Genomic DNA, 12,575 nt, shown 5'->3' on the forward strand with positions numbered 1-12,575 from the left:
TCCTGCTGATTCAGAACCCTAGTTTTGGGCAGCAGCCACAAAACCAGAAAACACTCTCTCCTCTCACTCGGATATTGCATTTTTTTGGCAAAACGGAAAATCCTGCTAAAACACTGAAAACCCTTGAGTCACCTTCATTGTTTCTCCACAAAAACACCTTGGTGAGCTTCCTTGAACCATCAAATATCATCTGTCCAGCCATCTTCTTGTTCTGTCATCACCAAGTCCAACAGTGGCAGTTAAAGTTTTGAAGAGTTTCAAGCAAGTGTGAGTCAAGGATTCTTCAAAGTTTCTTCATTCCAAAAGCATGTTGGACCTCTGATCGAGCTGGAAGTATACAGACAGCACTGTTTCATTGTTTTTTCAAATCAGGTAATTTTTTCAACTTCATTATTTTCTCAAACCTTGCTACACATCATATAGGTCTCACTTAGTAGGTTGATTAAAGTCTTGAATCATGTCAAAAAGTTAACTATGCTTTGAGATATATGTATTTCCATTCCTGTGCTCAAATATGTTTCAGTCGATATAGTTCTATTGAGGATGATTACATGAAAGTTATGTGTAGAATATGCATGCTAGAGGTTTGTGGTGATGATTAACATGCTTGATTTCACTTTCTGGATGCTTCGATTTTTATGAAGTTATACTGTTGCCAGAAACCTGCTGTTTCCTTCCAGAAATCTTGCTTTCATTTTTGCATGAACATTGGTTGTTTGTTAGTGCACATGTTGCATAATACATTTCAATGCCATAGTATGTTTTGAAAGATTTTTTTTTGGTGATTCTAGAGAACTAAAGCATGCTTAATTTGGTTGTGTTTTGGCCAAGAAATCTTCATTTTTCATTTTGTGTGTCCAAACACATTTCTGTTCGATTTACCTGGCTAGTTTGGATTTAATGAAATATGATCCCATGTTCTTGATGCCTGTTGCTAGCGATGCTGTCAGAGTGTTTAACTTGTAATTCTGGGCATGTTGTTTTTTAAGATGCATGATGTTGATTGCTTGAAAGTTACAAATACCATGCTGCCATGCTAAAACCCTGTTGTTATGATGAATGTGCTGCCATACTGTTAATACCTGCTGCTGTTTGGAAATCATAACTCTGCCCAATACAGGAATTCATGATTGTGTGTGTTGTGTTGCTAGCTAATGCACATGCTAATGATGTTTTCATAGGTCATGATCATTGTTGGTTTTGCTTATACTTGGTTGTTCAAATGTTGTATGTTATTTCATGAACTTACCATGATACCATGCTAAACCTTGCTGCTGTTATGCTTGAACCCAAAGAACCATTAAATGCTATAACCGTGTGAACATGCTTAGAAATCCATATGACTCATACTCAGTTTGCTTGTATTATGTTGCTACATGAGCATTAAGGCCATGTTTTTGTGTGATTTGTTTGTTGCAATTGTCGTTTGATGATTAAGATCATGAGATGATGATGTTGATTGTGTGAGACTTGGTTTAGTTTTGGTCATGAGTTGAATGCTGAATGCCAATGCTGCTGTTCAAACCTGATGTCATATCCAGATTTCTCCCTTGAGTATTGCTTGTTTTGCTGTTGGCTAATGCTGTTTAGTGATGCTGTTACATTGTTTGTTTTTGATTGTTGATGTTGGTTATGGTTGGTGCTTGAATACTGAAACCATGCTGTTACTGCCCTGCTGCAAATTTGAAACATGTTGTATGCTGTTGTTTGGTTGCATTGTGAGCATTACCAATTGCCATGTCAGTTGTGTATTGTTGGAATTTCAATTGCCATGACCTTCAATGTTGATGATTGATGACCATGCTATGCTAAACCCTTGCTGATGTATGTTTGGGCTAAGTCATTTTTGATGTTGGTGATAACATGTACTGCTATGCTAAAGAACATGTACTGCTATGCTGAGTTTCAATTGATTATGAATTGATTTCCATGTCCTGTGGCTGTGACAGTGATAAACATTGCTTGCTGAATGCTATGCTGCTATGTGCTGTTGGTTGTTTTTGTTTGATTTGGTGATGGACATGATAATGAATGCTGTTCTTGATTAAGCCTGCCGCAGTGTTTGAAACTTTAGGCACATGCTCAGCAAAATCCATGTGAAATATATATTGTATGCTGTTACCATTGAAATGTTACATGATGATGATTACATGATGATGATTACATGATTGGATGATATGTTGAATGCTGTTGTTTGGTTGCTGCATAATGATGATGATGCATGAACATGCTTATACCAATGCCATGTTTGTTTGCCTTGCTTTTCGAGTTCATCAGATATTGATTTGTTTGATACTGCTGCTATTGTTTGTTTGGATTAGTTGGATGATGATAAACATTGAAAATGATATTGCTTGCTGTATGATTGAACTGCCCAGGGATTCCACCTGCTGTGTTTGGTCTTGTTGTTATCTCGATAATGCTTAATATGTACATGCTTCTGTCCATGCCAAACCATAAACTTTGCCCAGTTTTTTTTCCACAATGCCATGTTGAATGCTATTGTTGTTTGTGTTTACTGCATGATGTTGATGCTACACGTGAACCACTGCCGTGCTGCTGTGTGTGTATGTTGGAATTTATTTGTCAGATGATGAACTTGCTGGAAATATCATGAAGCTTGCTCTGCTGTTTTGAACTTCCCCAGGAAAACCACATGTTATGTATTACATGCTGTTGTGTGTTTGTTGATTGAATTCGATTGGATGTTGTTGAACCATGATGCTGAGCCATGCTGTTAGAAAACCCTAAAGGTTTATGTGAAAAAACCAGAATTTTGCTTTTAGCCGTGAGCACTGTTCCATTGGTTCCATCCAATGAGAACATTTCATTTTGTTTGCCAATGCTGTGTCGTTTCAATTAGTGAGGCAGAAATTACCCAATTGCCACCGGTTGACTTTATTTGACCATTTGCCATGCCTATTGTTTCATATTTCATCCAATATTTCATCCAAACTCCAACAATTATTTTCTCATTCATTTTTTCACCAAAAATTATGAAATTTTTTCCACATGTTCACAAATGAGTCTAATATTTAATTGTGAATTTTAATTAATTTTTCATGTCCTGGATTTTAATTGATAAATGATTTCTTCACATGTGTGCATGAATGATACCCTTTGCCATTTCAATTGTGAAATTGTCATATCATATCCTTTGAGCTTGAAATATTTTTGTGGTGAAACTAGACACATTGATCTTCATTTCCATATAAAGTTTGTGGATTTCTCATTTGTGGTTTGATAGATATGAATTGTTGAACTAGGGTGTGACAATTTGTGTCACACCAATGATATGCAAATGTATGATTTTTGTTCACATGCTTCCCCTTATCCAAATCACTTGAAATTTTGCATGAATCATCCTTTGTATGTCTATTTCATGTATGAATTTTCTTGGAATTAATCTTGCTGTTTTCCATTTATGTGAGAATTTTCTTCCATGCTTGTTCATTTGTTGACTTCATATGATACACATTGCCAAATCTTTTGTGAAATTCTCAAATCTTATCACATGACCATGAAATTTCATATGTGATAACTAGACATCTCAAGCTTTGCATTGGTGTTAATATCATTCATTTCTCTTCTGTTTTCAAATTGATATGATTTTTTGAAGTTGACCCTTGTTTGTTGACTTTCACCATGCTTGCTTGAATTTGATTTGACTTCATGAATTTCATTGACTGCCTTCCTCTCATCCAAATGCATTGAAATTTTACATGTATACCATGTTAGATGTTAGGATTGAGTGTGATTTATCTCATGATTTTTGAAAATGTTTGAGTTGACTTTTGAATGAAGTCTTTGCTGTTGACTTTTGCATGCTTCATTTGCCATGCTTTGCATCCTTTTGCATATGAATTGACCTTGATGCATGATATAAGTTTGAATCCAATTGTGTTTGATTCCTACATGATTGAGCTTGACTTTGATTGAATATTGCTTGCTGCCTTGACTTTTTCTTTCATCTTTGACCCTAGGCTAGTCCTAGTGGTCTTCTAAGCTTATGTTGAGTTCATCTGTTTCAGGTTGAGCACCAATGCCCCAAAGACCTTTCAATTTTGATTGAGTTGGTTTGTTTATCATGTGCTAACAATTTGTTTTGTAGGTGACTCATACTTGAGTCTTTGTGCCTTGCACAATTGGTCCCACTGTGTGACTATTGGTTCATTTCCTTTTGGTTTTGACTGTTGACTTGTTTACTAATGAGTTTGACTTTTGCAGGTACTTTAGTTGCCTAAGTTCTTTGAACTTGATTGCTTGCTTTGCTTTTTAGCATTTGCTTTGAGGTATAATTACTTCTTCTTCATGTAGTCTGGAGACCCGGTCTGTTATTTGACCGGGCAAACTGTCTGAAGTCCTCCTTAAGAGGCAATGCCTGTGTTTGTTTAAATTTGTCCTAAGCAGGAAAAGTCCTTCAAGTAAGGCAATTGGTGGAAGGTAGGGATAAGTAATCTATCCCCCACTATTCAGTGTGTCCTCTCTTTGCTCCCAGTACCTGGTTGAAGCAAATGAGATAAATACCCAAGATCTAATCGAGTCAATAATGTGGAGAGAGTTCCTACTTTCTGAACTCCCACACTTTCTTATATGCTCTCTCTGTTCTGAGATTGAAGCAATGAGGCACACCCCTCATCTCCTTTTCATCTGCTTCACCTGAGCCCCTCAATGGCCAGGTTAAGAGCGACACTTACCTATTACAGTGGGCTGTTAAAGTCAAACCCTCTTGTGTGAGCCCCCCATTGTTTGGCTATAGAGTGTGCTGTTTGTTATTCATTGATTGATTGATTGCTTCATATGTACTTGCTTGCTTGTATGCTATGCATTTATCATCATCATCAGTTGCCATTAATGCATGATCATCTCATTTGTCTTGTGATGCTATCATTGTTGTTTGCCCATTGAGGACAATTGTAAGTCCATTGCTTTTGGCATTTGCTCCTGTGATATGGAAGGATAGAGTGTAAGACCTCATTGGTCACTCATATCTTCTGTTTATCTGTGTGTATGTGAGGATACAGTTATAAGTCCCTGTAAGTTGGCATCTGTCATCCTGTGATCATAGTTTGTCTTATCTGTTTGTATGTGAGGTTGCAGTTATAAGTCCCTGTAAGTTGGCATCTGCTTTCCTGTGATCATAGTTTGTTCATCTGTTTGTGTGAGAGGTTGCAATTATAAGTCCCTGTAAGTTGGCATTTGCATTCCTGTGATCATATTGTTGCTTTTGTTCTTGTGTGTGAGGAACCATTGTAAGTCCCTGTGATGTGGCATTGGATTTCCTGTGAGCATACTGTGGAGTTAACCTAAGTCCAGATAGATTGGCAGTTGATTTCCCTGTTTCATTCTTGTTTTCCTTTTGAGGAGATTGGTGTAAGTCCATTGAGTGGCATCTGATATCCCGTTTTGTTTTAGGAGACTGGTGTAAATCCATCTATTGGTATCCGGTATCCGCTTTTATTTCTTTGCCTGTGGAGATCGGTGTAAGTCCATTGAGTGGCTTCTGATATCCCATTTTGTTTTAGGAGATTGGTATAAGACCATTGATTGGCATCCGATATCCGCTTTCTTTCTTTGTTTGTTTGTTATTATTAATTGCATTCCAAAGGACACACTTGAATCATCCGCTATATGATTTCAAGAAGTGAACCTTCTAAGAAGCTTTACTATCCATCTTCATCCATTCATCATTCATTATGTCCTAGACTTTTCACACTTTGATTTCAAACTTGACATAAGTGTTGTGCAAACATTTTCATGTTTTTTCTAACTAAAAACCTGGACTCAAGTCCTTGACCTTTTTCCAAACTTCATTTCATAATACTTATTTGAATTGATCTTAATCATATTTTGACTTCATTTTCATAATCATAATCAGTAACTCCACTCATTCACTTGTTTTGGCTTTGTCCATTAATCTTTTCATACATGAGCTATAGGTTTGATTTATCTTAGTGGTTGATGTTAATCTCACCTTCTGTCTTTAGTGATTGAATTGTAAGTCTTCCTCGCCTATTATAGGGTTAACCCCTCTCTGGCCAGTTGAAGCTGTTCTCACATGGTGGACGTTGTTGTTTGTATAAGGTTGAGTTTTCTCCCGTGGATAACGTAAGACCTAGGGTTTGTGTTTAAAATTGAACCTAACCCACTTTTGGAAATCTTTTAGCCGAACTACGGCGTTCTGATCCTTACCTTTGATGGAAGGTACGTAGGCAACGGGTTCATCCGTTCGAACCCAATACCCAATAACATTATAAAATGTATATTCTTTTCCCATCATCCCAATCATGTTTGCACAATATTTTGTCATAATAAATAATAATTTTGCATAACAAGTGTGAAAAGGGCTCCCTAGGAGTACCTAGGACGTAGTGGGTGCCTAACACCTTCCCATTGCGTAATTTACCCCTTACCCAGAATCTCTGATCTTTTTATTAGTTTTCTACGTGTAAAACTTCTTAGGCTTTTGTTCGCTTTTTAGCCAGTCCTTTGGATAAATAAAAGTGCGGTGGCGACTCGAAATTTTTCAATGTATCCCATAGCTTATGATTTAATCGATAGATCATATAGCGACGAATACACCGCTACAAAGTAGACGGGTAATCTCGTCAGGAATCTCTTAAACATCATCTTCTTCCGCCTCAAATACAGGGAATTCAAAGTTGGGAGATGGTGTTGGATCATTATGTTCAATGGGTTTGCTCAACCTGCATAATGGTTTTGGATATAAAGAGCTTTTAGAATTCAAACAAGACAAATCATTATGCAGATGGAAAGATTGATTTTATTTTATCTTTAAGGGTTTTATGTGATCACCAATTTCATGCAAAAAGCGAAAAGGGAAAATAATTGGAAAAACAAACATTTAACATGAATTTATTGAATGAAAATATCATTGTATTTATGCGCCAACAATGTCATCACTTCTCCTTTTAGCATGGGAGAAGGGTTTTTAAACACAATGAACATTACTTTGACTTATGGATAACTGTTGGAATATCCATAGCGACCCAATTATTGCAGATCCCTCCAGGGATAATGAAATTTCCAGAATCCACTTCGTCCTCTTCCAAAATGGCAGCAGCCTCTTCACCCTGACTGGTGTGGATGAATCATCCACTCTTGAACAAACCTTGCTTGTTGAAGACCCCAGAAGAATAGCCTATTCCAGCCCGGGACTTGTTGCCTTCCAACTTGATCATCTGTCCTAAACCAGCAGTTGCACCATGCTCAATGGCCAACTTTGCATCTTTGTAGGAAGCAAACGAAGGAGTTCTCTTCTCAACAAGTTCAGCAATAGATAAAGCTTGGAAGGGAGTTCCAACTTCATCCGCATCGTCTATATAAGAGAAGGAAGACAAATGGCTTACCAGGAGAGCCTTTTCTCCCCCTACCACCACCAGCTTCTTGTCCTTTACAAATTTCAGTTTCTGATGTAGGATGGATGTCACGGCGCCAGCCTCGTGAATCCATGGTCTGCCTAGGAGACAACTATACGATGGGTGAATGTCCATAACCTGGAAGGTAATCTGGAAATCACTTGGTCCAATTTTGATTGGGAGATCAACCTCTCCAATCACAGTTTTGCGAGACCCATCGAAAGCCTTCACAACTACTCCACTTTGCCTCATGGGAGGCCCTTGATATGACAACTTCGCGAGAGTGGTCTTTGGCAATACATTCAACGATGACCCAGTGTCCACCAGTACATTGGACATGGCGTCCTCTTTGCAGCTCATAGATATATGTAATGCCAAGTTGTGGTCTCTTCCCTCCTCGGGGAGATCAGCGTCGCAAAAGCTCAAATTGTTACAAGCGGTGATGTTTGCAACAATGTTGTGAAATTGTTCTATCATGACGTCGTGATCCACGTACGCCACATCCAACACCTTCTACAGAGCTTCTCGGTGTGGTTCTGAATTCAATAGCAAGGATAACACAGATATTTTGGATGGCATTTGTAGCAGCTGGTCTACAACATTGTACTCGCTCCTTTTGATGAGCCTCAGCATCTCATCACAATCTTCTTTCGTATTGCCACTCGGGCCAGCAGAAGCATGAGTTTTCAACATAGAGGAGGGCTTAGCAACAAGTTCCGGATTCGGAGTGCTCACAGCATTTCCAATCGGGCGCTCACCAAAAGTAGCATCAACACTTCCTCGAGCATCAGCTTGAGGTTTCAACGGAGCTGAAAATACCCGACCGCTACGGGTCAACCCGCTGACGTCAGCAATATTAACAACAGATGAAGCGGGCAAAGACACCACTTTCCCATTTTCCACTGTTACAGCATTGTAGCGATAGGGAACCGCCTTATCGAAGGAGTACGGTACGGGTCCGGCTGGCTTGATAGTTAGAGCGAGAGAAACCTTTTTCTTGCTGCCATCATACTTGATGACAACAGGCTCAGGTATCTGGAACACCGGAGAAATTACGTTGACTTCGAGAGCATCTTGTCGCAACCTGAAAAATGGAATGCGAAAAAAAACAACCGGCGAAGAAAGACAGAAGAGTCGCCACCGTGCGTTATTTATCCCAAAGGAGGGAAAGGAAACGCTCGAAGTAAACCTGGAAAAAGGAAAGGACAAGACAGGGGCTCGCTACCAAATCTTGGGTTCGGGAGTCGATTATGCGAGGGGAAGGTATTAGCACCCCTACGCATCCGTAGTACTCTACGGGATCCACTTTTGTAGTTCTTGTCTAAAGGGTGTGGGTTTATCTAATGTGTTATTTACTAAAACAAAAGGGGTCAAGAGAAAATGACTCGCACGGATGTCGCATCCACTGCATACGTATCTCATCTGAATATGAGAATCAGAGTCTTCGTAGCTCGGCTACCTAGGGGTTAATGGTAATTGTGCTCGCTAAGACATCGCGTCTTATGCCTACATATCTCATCTGGAATGAGAATCCGAGTAAGCCGTAGTTCGGCTAACTATGGGGTTATGGATTGGGTTTTGGACGAACGACGTTACTACGCAATCTACCGGATGCTCGACCTTTGGAGACTTACTCGCCTGTAGTAGAAGGAGTTAACGTGTTCTTAGGAGAAGAAAAATCAATGAGTTGGTAGGGTTAGCGATGCTCATGCAAAAAGGCAGTCTTGACGAAGGAACCTGCATAAAATAAACACACAAAAACATTGCCTCCTATCGAGGTCTTCCAGCTAGGAAAGCGGTAAAATGCGGGAAAAAGGTAAAAGTACCACGCGGATAAAGATCCGAAGTAACAGCAATTAGAGGAACGGGAAACCCAGGGATCCTTCCAAGCTAACACCATCATAGAAAGTCAGTCAGTAAGGTAATCGGAATAAACCTCCAGGGGGTATCCCACAAATAAATTGGGAAACCACGCGAGTGTTTCTGCAAAAGTCATGTGAGCCCTCACAAAAACTCAACAAACAGGTTAGAGAAACAAAATAGGGTAACCAAGAGTTTCCCCCAAATCAAAATGTAACCACATGAATCATGCCCTTTCAATTCACAAAAAGCTCACAAAAAGCAACCAAGGGTATGAGGCCTAAACCTCTTGTCAAGCATATGCATCAAAAGGGTATCAAATTCACCCATAATACCTCATATATTTAGAGCATTCAAATTAAGAACATAAAATTATGGGAATAAGGCAAACCTGATTGAAGAGCTTGATTGAAATTGAGTTGCACCTGTGAGGTTTACAAAACAATCTTTAGGGTTTATGTGAGGCAGGTGATTCTGTGCAAATGAGTTTCCTTCGGGGTCTGGCGGTTGCTCTGAATTCTCTGTCAGGTTTCTCTCCAGGTTTTGTATAGGGTTTTGTTCCAAGGAAACCTTAGAGTATTTTGCTTCTCTTCCTTTTTCTGTCTGTTTTGTTTCAATGAAACTCTAGTATTTATAGGCTAATATTGGTAGCTTAGTGGGCTTTTGAGAGAGGTCCAAGTTTGAGATTTTTTCTTTTATTTATTTATTTAATTATTTAATTAATTATTATTTTTTTATTATTTCATTTTTTCTTTTTCTTTTTTTTCGTTTTTTTTTTTTCGTTTTTTTTTTAAATAAAGTTTCTTGGATCTGATTCTGATTGACATGATGAAATGCAATATGAAATGTTAAATGACCTAAAAATGAATGCATGAATGAGGAGGGCAAATTTTGGGGTGCTACAGCTGCCCCTATTCAGTCATCAGCTAACCCGAGCAGGATGAAAGCGAACAACTTATCAGACAAACAGCGTGAGCTGTGATTGAATACTAAAGACAGACCGAAAATTTGCGCTCCGAGAACACCACAAAAATGCTAAAATACACTGCGCTGTTTATTTTTCTTCCGATCCTCTGGTTGAATCTGAATCAGTCTTCTGACTTAATCTGGAGTTTCGATCCTCTAGCTGAATCTATACTCAATTTAGTCCTCTGGTTGGATGTTAATTTCGATCCTCGGGCTGGATACGGTTTCAATCTTCTGGCTAGATCTTCTTCGATCTTCTGGCTAGATCTCCTTTGTTTCAATTCTCTGGCTGAATCTATTTCCTTTGATTCTCTGGCTGAATCTAGTTCGATCTTCTGGCTAGATCTGAATTGTTTCGATTCTCTGGCTGAATCTATTTACGGTCTTCGGGCTAGACCTGACTTTGATCTTCTGGCTAGATCTTCTTCGATCTTCTGGCTAGATCTGAATTGTTTCGATTCTCTGGCTGAATCTATTTCGATCTTCTGGCTAGATCTGAATTGTTTCGATTCTCTGGCTGAATCTATTTCGATCTTCTAGCTAGATAGGAATTGTTTCGATTCTCTGGCTGAATTTATTTTCTTTGATTCTCTAGCTGAATCTATGTATTTTTCGGTCTTCGGGCTAGACCTGACTTTGATCTTCTGGCTAGATCTGGATTGTTTTGATGATAAATTCCCATCATCAGGATCTCGCATCTGGGGCATGCGCTGGTTGACCCTCTTTCAAAATCTACAGTCTTCATGTTAGAGATGCAGCTTCGAGAATATCCCACTTTTGGGCTTCGTACATATTCTTCAGGCTAGAACATGTTATAACGACTCTTCGATTAGACTTTGTTTTTTAAATGCGATCCGCGGGCTGGATCCTCTTGTAGGTTGATTTTCTGTTGAGCTGTCAATCTATTCCTCAAGTTGGCTTGCTGGGGAACTAACGCTCGTAGTCGATTCTCTGGCTAAATCTTCGAAATGACCCTCAGGCTGGATCTCTGGAACAACGATTCTCAGGATGAATCTTCGAAATGACCCTCAGGCTGGATCACACACACACTTGATCCTCTGGCCGAATCTCATTACTTTGGTTGTAAATTAATTTTTCAGTCTGCTTTGAAGAACCTGTTTATCAGCTTATGTGTATGTTTGATATGCATGCAAATGCAAATGCAAATGTTATGCATGGTGCAAAAGAAAAAAAGAAATCTGCTTGGGAAAGCAACTCTGGCAGGGAGCGGATCGCTGTATCAATCCTTGAATGCTCTATGGGGAACGATCCGTCTGCCGGGACCGGGGAACCACCGAAAATAAATCGGCCTTTTTTGAAAAGTTGACCTTGCTGGGGAAGTATCAACTATAGAAACTCTGCTTGGCGAGGCTCTGCGAGGAGAGTCTGTGAGGAAAGCACTTCCTGGGGAAATGTCGTAGGAATCGACCTTTGCTGGGGATATGAACTTGCTAATCGTCCTCAGGCTGGGGATTAAAACAAATCTGTTAAAAAAAATAATCTGATGGGGACGAGATGAACACTGGGAACACCACCCTCTCATCTGTTGGGTATGCAACCACTCCGCTGTTGCTGGGAAGATACAGTCTGGCAATGTCGACTCCGCTAGGGATATACAGTCTGGATACTGTGAACTCTACTGGGGATATACAGTCTGGATACTGTCAACTCTACTGGGGAACCTGCTCTGCAGAGGAGAGGCTTGTCAACCGCTTGGGGGTGAGGATTCATGACTTGGCATCCGGTTCCTGTGACCTGTAACCAAAAAATACACATATGCCCTGGGGAATTACTCGGTTTGAATTCACCGTCCGGGATTAAGCACATTCAAAGCAATTTTGATTGTTTTCCTGCGCAAGTCATCTGCAAAAGCCACCATTACATTCAGATGCAATATGTTTCCTCAAGATTTCAGACATCTTTTGCAAACAAACTGATAAATGAAAAGTAAAGAGGCTTTTTAACTGAATTATTCGACTTTTGTTGGTTGAAAAATTTGTGCCAGGAATAGGCGAGTACATCAGGAAGCTGATCCCTGGAAAGAGGTGATCGCTATAAATTGAACAAGAGAAACTATCCTAATGGCAATGTGGAAACGGGGTCCCACCGAGTTTCGACTCTGCTATGGCTCGTATGTCCTCAAGACGCTCTGCTCATCTTGCTTTCTGAAGTGGATGATTAGTCGATCTTTAACCTTCGAAGATTGCCGGATTGAATGAAACGGTGATATAACACGGATGAACTCAGATTGCAGTCATTCGCTTATTCCCTAACTTTTGCGTGGACCGCCCTTTTGGGTTTTCAATCCACCGGGTTACCCTTTTTTGCCTGAGCCGCCCTTTCGGGTTTTCGACTCACCGGGTGTACATT

Source organism: Lathyrus oleraceus, chromosome 3 (assembly GCF_024323335.1).
Source record: "Lathyrus oleraceus cultivar Zhongwan6 chromosome 3, CAAS_Psat_ZW6_1.0, whole genome shotgun sequence".
Classification (NCBI taxonomy): domain Eukaryota; kingdom Viridiplantae; phylum Streptophyta; class Magnoliopsida; order Fabales; family Fabaceae; genus Lathyrus; species Lathyrus oleraceus.